We start from the raw sequence: 14,055 nt of genomic DNA, 5'->3' as shown, positions 1-14,055 counted from the left end.
TCTCTCTCTCTCTCTCTCTCTCTCTCTCTCTCTCTCTCTCTCTCAAATAAATAAATAAAAAAATTTAAAAAAAAGAAAGACAGCTAAACCCCTATCTGCTTGGGCACCCTGTCAGGTTCCCATTAAACAGTTGTTGGGTACTCCTGAGTGAACCAGGGGAGGGGAATAAAGTTGTGGTATTGTTATGAAAATAGTTTTTTAAATTAAATTTAATTTTTTTGATCAGGGTCTCACTATGCAGTTTGGACTCTAGTGATCATTCCTGTCTCAGTATCCCCAGCGCTAAGATTATAGGCATGTGCACCACACCCAGTTTCAAGGCCAACACAGCACACCCGAGTGTGCAGTAGTATTAGGGATCAAACTTGGGACATTGCACTTGGGCTGCTGAGCTATGTCCCCAGCCCTGAAAATAGTTTTGATCTCATCAACTCCTGAAAGCCTCTGGACTGCCTAGACTGCTCCTGAAGACATTGTTTTGAAAAAAAAAAAAAGGATTCTAAGACTCATACCTTTGATCAGCATTCGAAAGGGATCCTCAAAGGAGGAAAGGGGGTAAACAACAGCAGAAAGAGGAAAACATGAACACCGTGCAGCTACGCTCACAGGAAGGCTAACACACTTGCTTCTTTAAATAGCACTTGCTCTTTGTACTTCAACATTAATTTCAACAGGAAATGAAGTGCTATTTGAAGGAATGAAAAGTCAATGTTTCTCCTTGACAAGACGGTCCCTAGAACAAAAAAACATATCCTCTGACTCCTACCAGTCCATGTGTAAATGTCAATTGTTAGCGTACATTTACTTTTTAGACCATTACTTATAAGTGACATTCTAATTATAAGACCCATAAGTCACCTTTCTCCTGGCTTTTCTTCTCTTACACAACTTTCTGCTGACTGTCATTCAAATATTATTTAACAGGACAAAAGAGCAATTTCCCATTACCGATCAGTTCCAAACTGCTGCGCAGTCCTGTCTTTCGGCCTGCGTGTCTCTGTGAATACCCGCTAGAAGTTACCTACAAACCAACCGCTCTCATCCTGTCTAAACAGGGGCTGCCCTTTAGGTAGGCAGCTGGTTGTATCACTAAAAACAATTTGAATGAGGCAAAACAGTTTTAATGAACTACTGTCAAGAAAAAAGCATTACTCTTGAGTGACCGTCTCACTTCTTTATCTTTCATACACTGAGACAATACATGGTTTCAAACGTTCATCCCACACATAGGCAAAAACAAAGCAGGGACAGTGACTTTCCCAGGAGATATTTGGCTTTCGCGTCTTATTTCAATTTACAATCCTTAGCAAACCTTGAAGAATTTATTAACCAGGCCAGAATGTCCTTGGCCAGCCACATAGGTCTACACTGGAATCCTGAAGGGGATTTTTGGAATGCAGCTTTTTTTTTTTTTTGTATTTTAGGAGTCTACAGGGTGTTCAGGGCCTCACTACTAGATTGGACTTGGAGTGATCCGCCTGACTACAGCCTCCCAACAGGTGGGATTACAGGCCTACGCCACCACGCCCAGTCTCAACTGCCATCTCTGCGTGCCCCGGGGATCAAACACCTGCGCCTGTTTGCCGGTGCTTTAATCCACTAAGCTATTTGGCCGGGCCTTGGAATGCAGCTTTAGGCATGCTACTTACTTTGCACCTCACTTATCTCACCTTTAAAATGAAAATAAGGGGGCTGGTGAGATGGCTCAGTGGTCTAAAGCACCTACTTACAACAAGCTTAGCAAAGCACAGGGACCGCGGTTCAATCCCCCAGCACCACATGCCAGCCCGCCCCGCCCCCTGGTGGGCCGAGCTGGCCACACACACACTAAATAAATATTAAATTTTTAAAAAATAAATAAATAAATAAAATGAAAATAAACCAAGCAGGGCAGCACACATTTTTAATGCCAGCATTCAGGCAGCGGAGGCAGGCTCACCTTGAGCTTGAGGTTAGCCTGGGCTACATGGTAAGTTCAAGACCAGCCTGAGCTACGTAGTGAGATCCTGTCTCAATTTAGCATAAATGCAAATAAATAAAATACAAATAATAACAATATCTATTCCTTAGTACATAAAAGTATTGAGAGAATGAATACGGAAGCACTTACAACACTGCCCAACAGCATACACTATTCAGTACCCACTGACTTCAGTATTTGCATACGGTCCATTCAAAGTACTTCACTGTAGTCACAGTGGATAGAAGAGTTCATAATCATCAGATGAGCCCCAGGGCCATACAAGAGGGAAATCCTAAGAAAGAGATGTTTACTGCAATGTCCTTCTCTCTCAAGACAGGCAATTTTTTGCGTCCCCTAAGAAAGTGCTAACACGCCATGAGTAGGGCAGGCAAGACATTGTTGGAGCTACTCAGGCACTGCGCTGCGAGCAAGAAGAAACCCCGAGACTTGTCCTTCCACACAGACCGACAGAGCGAGCAGGAAGTCCGCCCCAGCTCTCTGGGCACAAGAGCTGTGTTTCCTGCTTCAACACAGATATTTTCGCACGCATGGTAAAACCGCACTGGCTCCAAAGCCACGTTTTAACCAGTAGACAGAGTCAGGCTGCATAAATGCACACCATGCTTAGACCAGGAAGGCAGCTAAGATTCAGGTAGAGGAGTTTGCTTATCTGTGACATTTAAATTTTGACAATAGGAATGTACGGACTTGAGTAAAAAAAAAAAAAAAAATTATATCACTTAGGCATACTCTTTACTGGGGGCTTTTGTGGAATTCTATTTGCTTACCACCCGACACACATCTCAACTTGCTCAAGTGCACAAGCTCCCCCATGGCGAGCCTACTATCCCAGCAGCTGGCAGCATCTGGAGAGAAAGAAGGGGTGGATAATGACTCCTGACAGCCAGGACAGACAGGGCTCCATCCACCCACCACAGACTCCAAGACCATTTGACTGCGTGTGTTTGCAGGTCTCCAGGCCCTTTTTAAATCTTCAAATATGACTGTGTCCCCTTAGCTTAAATTAATTCATTGTACTAAAAATTTTACAAGGCTAAGATGGAAGCAGATAATCAAAGTTTAGAACAAGGAAAAACGAAGCCTGTGATCAATCTGTTATCCTAGTAGGAGTGTAATATTACAACTGGCCAAACAGAATACTCTAATAAACAGTCTTTATAAAGGTTTTCTTTTATTTCTTACCCATTAAACAAGTTTTTCCATCCTCTTCTACATTACTCCATGGTAATTGGTTAGGTTGCCTCTTCTTTATTACCTATGAGGGGAAACAATCTGTAAGTCTGGGCTAATGCCTTGCAAGAAAAAAAAATTCATGAATTTCATGTATAAATTCAAAAGATGATCAGTTTATTACAGCATAGTGAAATCCCTACAAATCCTCAAAATTTACATAAAAGTGGGGAAAAAAATCTGACCCTTCTTTAAATATAGATAAATCACAGATTCAGTCACTTTATGGGTAGACTGATCCATAAAAAGAAACACTAAAGGTCTATTTCCTGTGGAACAAATGTACTTCCACACTGTTTTAGGTTTTAAGGGTTACAATTTGTCTGCGTACAAGATGAAAGGAAAAGAAAACTACACTGGCACACACCTGTACTCCCGGATGTGCGGGAGGCCAAGCCGGAGGAGCGTGAGTGGGCAGCCAGCCCCGGCAGCTCAGGGAGACTCGGGGGAGACTGGGAAGCACAGAAAGGGGCTGGGACACAGCTCAGCGACACAGCACTTGCCTAGTGTGCCCAAGGCCCTGAGATCCAGCCCACTACAAAGGGGAGGGGAGGAAGGTGGATGAGAGAAAGAGGGAGGGAGGGAGGGAAGGGGGGAGAGAGAGAGAGAGAGAGAGAGAGAGAGAGAGAGAGAGAGAGAGAGAAATATAATACTGCAAGATGACATGAAGTGACTCTTTTGTGCTAATTGGATTCATGACCTTTATAGAAGCAGCATCCTTCTTTAAAAGCAGAATATATTCTATTTCCAAGGACATTATCTTAATCAAATATATCTAGAGTTTATGATTTGGATAAATTATATATATACTCATTTTTCACATTTCTAACACTTCATTTGAGTCTTGACTCAATTAATCTTGAGATTGGTATGCTTGAATACCACGTATGGGATGGAATATTCTCTATTTTGTCACCCTAACGGCTAACACAAGAATTCCTCTTGGAAGAAACTTCTTTTGTGGCAATGTCTTCCCTCAGTATGGCCCCTGCCTCTCCTGTCCAGTCCCCTGGAGTGGGTGGCCCTCTACAGAATGGCTGTCAAGATCCCAGAATGGTTGTCAAGAAAGGGAAATTGCTCTGCATTAGACAAGGGCAGAATGTGTTGTTTTATCTCTGAAGCGAATGGGGAGAAGAATAATGAGAAGAGTGAAAGGGAGAGAAGAAAAGAAGAGTTAGGATAATGGAGCAAAGCTGGATTAGGTGGGGGTGAAGCACTCAGGTCAAGGGAGCTCTGAAAACAGTTTAAGAATGGGAGGCCTTCCTAGGAAAATTGTCTGCCTTTCTGCAAAGCAAGGCTCACCCATCTCTATTCCCCCATCTCCAGTTAAGAATAGAAAATCTGCAAATGCTGTGCTGAGGGCCTCCCGAAATCAGAGACAAGATTTACCTCTGGTACACTTTGGCAAAGCACAGGAAGGAAAGAGGGACCCGGAGGCAGAAGACGCTCAGTGAGCACGAAGCGCAGGAAAAACACACACATTCAGGGAGAGCTCGCATCTTCTAAGTTAAGAGCTGTCTGGGAAAACCAAACTGATGCTGTAAAAACAGAAGACTTTCCTATCTCCCTTTCAATGTAAGAGCATCAAAATAAAGTGAAAGTTAATTACACTTAAAAGCCAAGTTATATTATTTCTTTTTGAGACAGGGTCTTGTTATGTAGCCCAGGAAGGCCTTGAACACTAAGAGATCCTCCTCCCTCAGCCTCCTGAGTGCTGGGATTACAGGCGTGCAGCACCACGCCTGGTGAAAATCAATTCTGAAACCTAATCCAATTTACTTTTATCTGCCAAATAATGACAATCACAGTAATTATTTTGATGGCTCTAAACAAGGCACAGCCTTTCATGTATGGCAGGCACGCATCGACGTGCTTTATAGCGTTTAGCTCATTGAATCCTCACAACTATGAGGTAGATACTTTTTATTTTCCATTGTACAGACAAGGAGACTGAGGCACACATGAGCCCCGCAGAATCAGTGTGTGGCAGAGCTACAATTCAAAGGTGGGTTTCTGCTCTTGAGAGATGTAGCCCCTCCTGCCCTGGCTTGTTTTTGCGCCTTCTGCCCCCAGAAACTGCTTCTCCTCTGGGACGCCCCTCTGCCACACCACCCTGCCTTGCCAGTTATGGACTGAATCCTATAAAAACTGTGAGATAAACCTTTCTTCCTTAAAAAGAAGAAAGGAGGGCCAACCACAAGGCCTAATGTCAGGGTGACAGCAGTAATCCACCTCCTCTGATCACTGACTGTGTTAATGTGGGCAGACAGGGCATGTTCAGAAGAGGGGTTATCTTTAAAATATATATATACTCTGTATCTTAAAGTGGCTTATACATTTAAAAAAATATTTTAGGGGGTCCGGGGAAATGGCTCAATAGAATAAGTGCTTCCCTGGCAAGCATAAGGGCCTGAGTTCAAACCCCTGTTCCGCAAATAAATAAATATAAATAAAAATATATTTTATTAAAAGATTTTAATATATTTTACTTTTTTTGAGGAGGGATCTCAATTTGTTAATATAAAAGCTAAATGTAATACTCTTCAAGAAAATTGTAAACTGCATGTACTACAAATACATACTAATAAAATAAAAGTTTAAAAAATAATATATTTTTAAAAGTTAACTGAGAATATCAATAAATTTAAATCAGAAACTAAATCTGACCAACATTCACCTTTTCAACAAACTCAGTCATGCGGCACATTCCAAACTACAAGCACTTCCCACCATTCAGGCCTTCATGATTTCATCAGCAAGGCCTCGCTGGGTTGGAGTCTGTCCTTGGCCCAGCCGCATGGTGTGCCTGTCCCACTCCCTAAGCACCCGAGGTAGAACGCCTTCTAACAGAGAGCTGAAGGGCTGTGCATGAATAAGAGTGAACACGATGCTGCGGCACGGTACAGCTTTCACGGTGCCTCCACGTGTATGTGTTGGGCCGCCCAGGCCAGCCCCAAGGCCAAGCGAGGCAAGTGACCTATCCAGGGCAGGGCTTGTCATTTACAACTGTGGCCTGTTGACACAGCACAATAACAAAACAAAGGACATATCAATATATTACTGGGCAAATGAGGCACTGGCAGAGGACTCCATTTTTTATGTCTCTTAAATTTCATTACTTATGCAAAATGTTTTCTCACATTTATAAAGTATTTATTTTTAATGTAAAATGTCATGTAGAGCCAGGGATATAGCTGCCTGGAAAGCACAAGGTCCTAAGTTTGATTCCCGGTACCAAAAAATAAATACAATGTAGTATTCTTATACCGCTGCAAATCTGAACTTTATCATCTCTCCGTAAGTACACTGTTGAATCACAATAAAATGTGTCATGCTGTTTAGACTTCCTAAGCAAAAACCATCTGCAATCAAACAGTGATCTACTAAGAGATCCAGTCTCAGACGGAAATGTGATCATGCTCCACATTAGAATTCTTTCCAAATGTCTACAGTGTGAGCTAGGATCAAAAAGGCTTTAGGAACCTACCTGCCCTGCTCACTGACTTCCAGGTCTAATACAACAGTAGAAGACAGAGCGCAAGATCATGGGATGGTGAAAAGGCCTGAGATTTAGAATCTAATCCTAAAATTTGAGTTTAAGACCTAGCTTATCGGCAGTGTACACCTGGCAACTCAGTAGCACCTTGGGACACTACCTCTGAACTTGTATTTTCTTTTTTTGGAGGAACCGGGGATTGAACTCAGGCCCTTGCACCTAACTCTCCACATACAATTAAACCATTTTCTATTCTACTGAGCCATTTCCCCTACCCCAATCTCTGAACTTGTAGATGGACATAACATCAGCTCTACCCCTTTCAAAGATGCTGCAAAGGTCAGAGGAAAATACATGTAAATGCATTATAAACTGGCAACAACTGTACATGTGCTACTTCTTTCTTTGCTACCAAAGAAAAGCAAAGAGATCATTGTTCCGACAAGAAGAGAGACCAATATTCAAACAATGGGGAAAGCCAGGATAAAAGACCTAGCTAGATGAGCCTCATCACACAGGTAGAATTCAAAGAATGCTAAAATGTGTTTGGCATCCGGTTCTTTATTTCAGTTAATAACGTCTAGTCTGAACTGACAGCTTTATAAGGATGAAGGACATTAGAGCTTAGCCCAATTGGGAGTCCCATCTCACCACAAACAAAATGACACAGGGGCAATGTCCTCCTGCGCTTGCTCAGTCCCCACACATCCCAGCTAAGTGCAAACAAAAGCAACCCAAATCCGCTTTAGTTTGGAGGGCAGCACCGTCAGGCACAAAATCAGAGCATCTACCAAAGCTGCTCTTTCAACGCACAGGTCAAATCCAATCTAGACTGTAATACATTCTATATATAATAGATATCAGTTGCTAGAATTCAACTGCTCACGTACAATTAAACAATTTTAAAACATGAATCCCATTATTGTTGAGAACTTCCTATAAATACTACACAACAGTTTTGTCAGCACAGAGCACAACTGTAATGGAGAGGACATTCATAAGCATTTACTCTACTCCTACTATGCAAACACACTCACTTGGCCCAGTTCGTTCTCATATCGAGTCAGTGGTGTTTCACAGATGAAGAATGAAGAGTGATACTGAGTGGTAGAGGACTGGCCCAGGGCCACCTACAAGGCACACTGTAGCACTTCCATCCGAGACAACTGCTCTGCACTGGCCCACTCCCACTCACCAACAGCAGTGCCCACTGTAAACCTGGCTGGCAGTGGGTCCTGCTCAGGAGTTTCTGCACTGTGAGACAGGGTCTCCCTAAATTGTTCAGGCTGGGTGTGAACTTGCAGTCTTCCTGCCTCAGCCTCCCAAAGTGCTAAGATTACAGGTGTACACCCCACACCCAGCTATAATTTTAGAATTTCAACATAAAGATTTTTCAGGACATCCAGTTTTTTTTTTCACAAAGCACTCTGCAAAGATAGAATCAACGGTTGTTGATTATCCAAAGATTATCTCTTGGATATTATTTCTAAATAACTAAAAATTTACTTGTCTTACAAATATGAAAATATTTCAAATAAAATTTAAGCACTATATTTTTTAAAAATGTTTCCTATAGTCACAGCTCTTTCTTTAAAATTGAGTAAGTTAACTCTAACCTAAATAGCACTATTGACTACAGTACAAGCATAAATCGGCTTTTCCTGAAATCTCCATTAAAAAACCATCCTAGAATTGGTAAGATAAACATTGAAATGGACAATACTAGGCCCGGCCAGATAGCTCAGCAGATTAAAGCATCTGCTTAGGCAGACACAGGGACCAGGGTTCGATCCCCAGCACCAGATCTCCGGCACATGCCGTGCTGGCCCCACCCCTGGGGGCATGCTGAGATGGTGACTGAGACTAGGCATGGTGGCGTGCGCCTGAAATCCCAGAGCTTGGGAGGCTGATAACAAAGATAACTACGAGTCTGATCTGTGTAGTGAGACCCTGTAGACCCTATACTAAATACATAGAAAGAAAGAAAGAAAGAAAGAAAGAAAGAAAGAAAGAGAAAAGAACAATACTAAAGCTGTCATAACATTTGGATAAATTGCTGAACTATCTACCTGAGCCAGGGAAATCATGAGTGTTTGGACAAGACCTAGTCTGTAAAAGCCAGGCATGGTGGCACATACTTGTAATTCCAGCACTCTCGAGGCTGAAGCAAAAGATTGCAAATTGGAGCCTGGTCTGAGCAACTAGTTACCAGGGATGTAGGGTAGTGTGAAGATCTACCGTTTGATCCCTAGAACTGAATGAAGTGTGCTGAGCTCTCCAAGTCACCTACTCTAGGAGAAACAATACTATGCTTACTAACTACACTGTTATTTGGATAAAGGTGTTATTTGGTTAAAGTATTCAGAGACACAAAATAAATGCGGACATTAAACATTTAGACTGTGGACTGGGGATGTAGCCCAGGAGCACAGCTGCTGCCAAGTATGCATGAGATCCTGGGTTCAATATTTAGCAATGTGGGAAGAAAAGATAAAACACAAAACTACATATTAGGTGTAGTGGTTGAGAAGTCATGTTAGGACAGAGGCTGGAGATACAGCTCAGCGTGGTATAGCAGCTGCGTGGCACGCACGAAGTCCTCGGTCAGATGCCTAGCACCAAATAAATAAACAATATAGAAAAATATGGGTTTAGGCCACACATGGTGGCATATGCCTGTAATCCCAGCACTGAGTCTGACGCAGGAGGAATGCCAGCCTGGGCTATATAGTGAGTTCCAGGCCACCCTGAACTACGAAGCATGTAGTTGTCTCCAAGAGTGTGGGGGGGCTTTTATTTCCAATTAGTTTATTGAGATAAGATATAGATATACTGGTAAGGGAAAAAAATACTAGAGAAGAGAGACCTTTTTATTATTTATTTATTAATATTTTTAATGTATTTAGTACAGGGTCTATAGGATCTCACTACACAGATTGGACTCATAATGATCCTCCTGTTTTCAGCCTTCCAAGCGCTGGGATCAGCGAGCCACCACACCCAGTCTCAATCACCCCTCTAAGTGCGCGGGGTGGGGCGGGGAGCAGGCAGCACAGCACACTGGGGATCTAAGCCGGGTCCCCACGCTTGCATAAGCAGGCGCTTTAGTCCAGAGAGACCTTTTTAGTGGCTTACTCTTGAACATAATGAAGACAAACTACATAGATAAGGAAGTTCCTTGAATGAAACACCAAAACAAATAAAGGTATTTTAAGGAAATCAAGATGGTAAAAGAAGCTGAATAGATTCTTCTGTAAAAAGAAGCGTAATTAACACATCCAGAGAAGAGCTGTTCATTCCATTTATGAAACAAAAAACATACTCCTAAAAAGCAACATTAAGGGGCCAGGGAGATGGCTCAGTAGAATAAGCGCTTCCCTTGCAAGTGCAAGGGCCTGAGTTCAATCCCCGGTTCCGCAAAAAAAAAAAAAAAAAAAAAAGCAACATTAAAAGAAAAAATATTATTTTTGTTGTTGGTGTTTTGTTTTAACAATACAATTTATTATCTTGCATTTCTAGAGGTTAGAAATCTGAGGTGGGCTGCACCAGACTAAAACTAGGAGGCCAAGGCAGGGGAATCACATGCTCAGGCCAGCCTCGGAAACTTAGTGACAACTTGTCTCAGAATGAAATTTGGAGCAGGCAGGAGGCTCTAAATTCAATCTAGTACTGGAAGATGGGGGAAACACTAAAAGTAATAAGTGATAACCCAGAAAATGATATTAGTATGGTTCAAAACCAAACAGGGACAAACATATACGTACACATGAACATATAATATACATGTATATGTAACATGTATTTATATATGTAAAAGGTATCTGTACATTAAGAAAAATACAGGAAACAAAGGATACAAAGTAGTAATTCACAGAAGGAAAATAGTTAACTAGAATATGAGGAAATGCTCAAACTCACTAGTAATTAGAAGTGTAAATTAAAACAAGACATCATTAAATGGCAAAACTTAGAAGTGTGGACTACAGAGATGGGGGATTATAGGAACACAGTGCTGACAGGTAGATGATGACACAACCCTTCGGCCCTAAACAGTACTCATTCCACAACGGCACTCCTGGCTCTAGATTCTAGAAACTCTCAAGTGTGGCCACAATGGTGGCTCTGTTTACAGTAGCCTAGGTGAGCATCGCTATGGGAATGATACGCACCATGGCATCCTATGCTGAAGATAGGCCAATTAGCTAGATCCACATCCAGCATAATTCTTCATAGAGTGCTGAGTGAAAAGAAGAAAAGCCAGAGTAAGAGCTATAGGATTCTGACAGGAGACTTGTGCAGCCAAGTTCTACAGCAGTGTGGTATGATAAGCTATTTTCTAATTAAAGACACTTATACAGGGGGCTGGAGAGATGGCTCAGTGGTCTAAAGCACCTACTTGAAACAAGCTTGCCAAAGCACAGGGACCGCGGTTCGATCCCCAGCACCACATGCCAGCCAGACCCGCCCCCTGGTGGGCTGAGCTGGCCACACACACACACACAATAAATAAATGTAATAAATAAAAATAAATAAATATTTTAAAAAAAGATACTTATACAAAAAACACAAAACATTTGAGGAAAATACATGTAGAATCAAGACATATCAAACACATAAGACAGGTGGCCGTGGGCATGAGGACTGACTGAAGGCCCTTGTACACCAGGGTTTGAGTGTCTAAATCAGAGGGTAGGACCTGGGGAGACAGCTCAGTAGAGTAAATGCTTGCCTGTCAAGCTCAAGGGCTTGAGTTCAATCCCCAGTTCCGCAAAAAACAACAACAAAAAAGAATCATAGGGTAGAAAGGCAGACCAGTATTTTTCATACATGCATACATTAATTTACATAATTAAAATGTATTAAACACCTATGAGGTGCTGAGAACTATGTTTATTTATTTATTTTTTTTTTATTTATTTGAGAGAGAGAGAGAGAGAGAGAGAGAGAGAGAGAGAGAGAGAGGCCAGCTCAGTCCACCAGGGGGCGGGCTGGCTGGCATGTGGTGCTGGGGGATTGAACCGCGGTCCCTGATGCTTTTGCTAAGCTTTTTCTAAGTAGGTGCTTTAGACCACTGAGCCATCTCTCCAGCCCGAGAACTATGTTTAAATAGGAACTTTCCTTATTTTTATAAGTATTTTTTACAACCTTAGAAGATTCTTGTTTTGTTTTTTTGAGACAAGGTCTTACTATGAGTTTAGGCTGGCCTTGACCTCATTTTGTAGCCAAGGCTAACCTCAAACTCAGTGATCCTCCTATCCTGGCCTCCTTAGTACTTGCACTACAGGTGCCACCACGCCTGGCCAGAAAAGACTCTTGAGCTGAAGTTGAAGGGAAAAATAACTTACACTAGAATATATATACACACACACAGTCACAAAGTAAGCAACGTTCTTAAAGAAACCTTACCAAATTTTTTGATCAAATAAATACACACTTTCAAATTCTTTAAAGGACCAGACACAATATAAAAAAGCACTAAAAGGCTGGTGAGCTAGCTCAGCGAACCAAGTGCCTATGTAGACAAGTCCACGTAGACTGGGTTTGATCACCAGCACGTGCCGCGCGGGCCCCGGCCCTGAGCGTGCTGAGCCAGCCACCATGACCAGGCATGCCGGCGTACGCCTGTAATCCCAGCGCTGGGGAGGCTGAAAATAGAAGGGTCACTACGAGTCTGAGCTGCATAGTGACACCCTGTACCAAATATATTTAAAAAAAAAGAATCACTAAAGCTCAACCTAAATAACACTGCCGTATCTGCGTCCTCAACTAACACACCCCTTTTCAGTTTTCAGTGGTGAAACAATTACTTTAAAGAGAGAATTTTTTCGACTTCTTTTGTTCTATTTAACCCCCCACCCACACTTCCTCCCCAGATATTTAACTGCTCAGGAACCTTCTCACCAGGTTTCAGTTTTCTAAAAGACTTCACAAGCACACTGCTGGCTGCCAATCTAGGTGCTGTAGCTAATACTCTCATTACACCACACTGCTAACGAAAACACATGCTCAGTGCAAAGCGACACATTTCCCAAATCCCCTGAGAAAGAAAATGACATTAAAAAGTTTCCTTCTCCCTTTTTAAATGTCTCATAATGAAATAACATAAACCTCAAATGCTAACTGGTATATATAACATTGGTAAAGAATATAGTGACATATAAGACATCATATGCCTAGTTTTGCTTTTAAATTGCAGCACGTCAGTACTTCAGCACTTAATACTAAGTGCCCATAGATGAGAGAACATAGAAGCAAAGAATCACAAGTCGGAGGCTCGTCTACCCGACGTCTGCGGGGTCAGTGGAGTCAGCACCGCAGAGAGCAAAAGCAGCCACAGTGACTTATCGTGGCTAACAAAAGGCAGCGTGTTTCTTGTGCGGTGATGAAGTGTAACTGTGGACACTTACCACGCGTCAGCGACTGTTTCACGCGCACTATTTAGTTTGTACTACTAGGCACGAACATCATCTCATTTCACAGATCACTTTTCAGGTCACACGCAGGCTCTTCATCACTGCCTCTGCCATCTCCACGACTCAGCCGCCCCTTGCCAGCACACTCCTGCTGCCGCCAGTCTAGTCCTCATTTCTGACTCAACACCTTGACAAGCGCAGCTCATGTCAAGAGAACAGTTCTTCTCTTTGCAGACGTCTTTCCCTTCCCCACTACAGAATACGCCTTCATAAATATGTTCCCAGTAATCAACCCATCCTCAAGCATTGTTAAAATCATGTGCCCTGCAAGCAGGTGCAGAGGCTGGGGGTTTGATCCCCAGGCCTGCCATGCTGGCCCCACCCCCGGGGGCACACTGAGAGGGCAATTGAGACTGGGTGTGGTGGCGCGTGCCTGTAATCCCAGCTCTTGGGAGGTTGTAAACAGGTGGATCACTAGGAGTCCAGTCTAGTAGTGAGACACATTTCCCCCCAAAAAGCGAACGCTTTAATCCCAGGTGTCACATTTTACAAAAGTAGGAATCGTCTATACTGTCCTATAATGATAATTTTTTATAACTTAACAATGAACATCTTTCCACACAAGCAAACAGAGCCCTGTGCTTCTTATATGTTTTTTGGAGACAGCGTCTCTTGCTATGTAGTTCAGCTTGGCCTTGAACTCACTATGTAGCCCTGTGTCATGGTTTTGGGTTTTGTGAGGAGAACAATATGATACAGGACACATATTTTATAAGATTATTTATAGCAGTCACCCAAAGAATCATATACAAAGAATGTAGAAAATCTGTGCACACACTAAAGACCAAAGAGGGGCTGGAGAGATGGCTCAGTGGTCTAAAGCACCTACTTAGAACAAGCTTAGCAAAGCATCAGGGACGGCGGTTCAATCC

General features: G+C 42.5%; 1 protein-coding gene across 3 annotated transcripts in view; it reads right to left on the bottom strand.

Moving 5' to 3' along the window:
- The window catches only part of Usp49 (ubiquitin specific peptidase 49), a 29,274-nt gene extending 26,458 nt beyond the window's left edge, over window positions 1-2,816 (bottom strand). For all 3 annotated transcript variants that reach the window (XM_004624150.2, XM_023719924.1, XM_023719921.1), the window contains exon 1: window positions 2,752-2,816. The gene's annotated coding sequence lies outside the window, so the exon portion shown is untranslated. The remainder of the gene's footprint in view (window positions 1-2,751) is intronic.
- Window positions 2,817-14,055: the final 11,239 nt, after the last annotated feature.

The sequence above is a fragment of the Octodon degus genome, unplaced genomic scaffold (assembly GCF_000260255.1).
Source record: "Octodon degus isolate 3935 unplaced genomic scaffold, OctDeg1.0 scaffold00005, whole genome shotgun sequence".
Taxonomy (NCBI): domain Eukaryota; kingdom Metazoa; phylum Chordata; class Mammalia; order Rodentia; family Octodontidae; genus Octodon; species Octodon degus.
The sequence above is the reverse complement of the archived record's forward strand: the minus strand, read 5'-3'. Positions and strand labels throughout refer to the sequence as shown.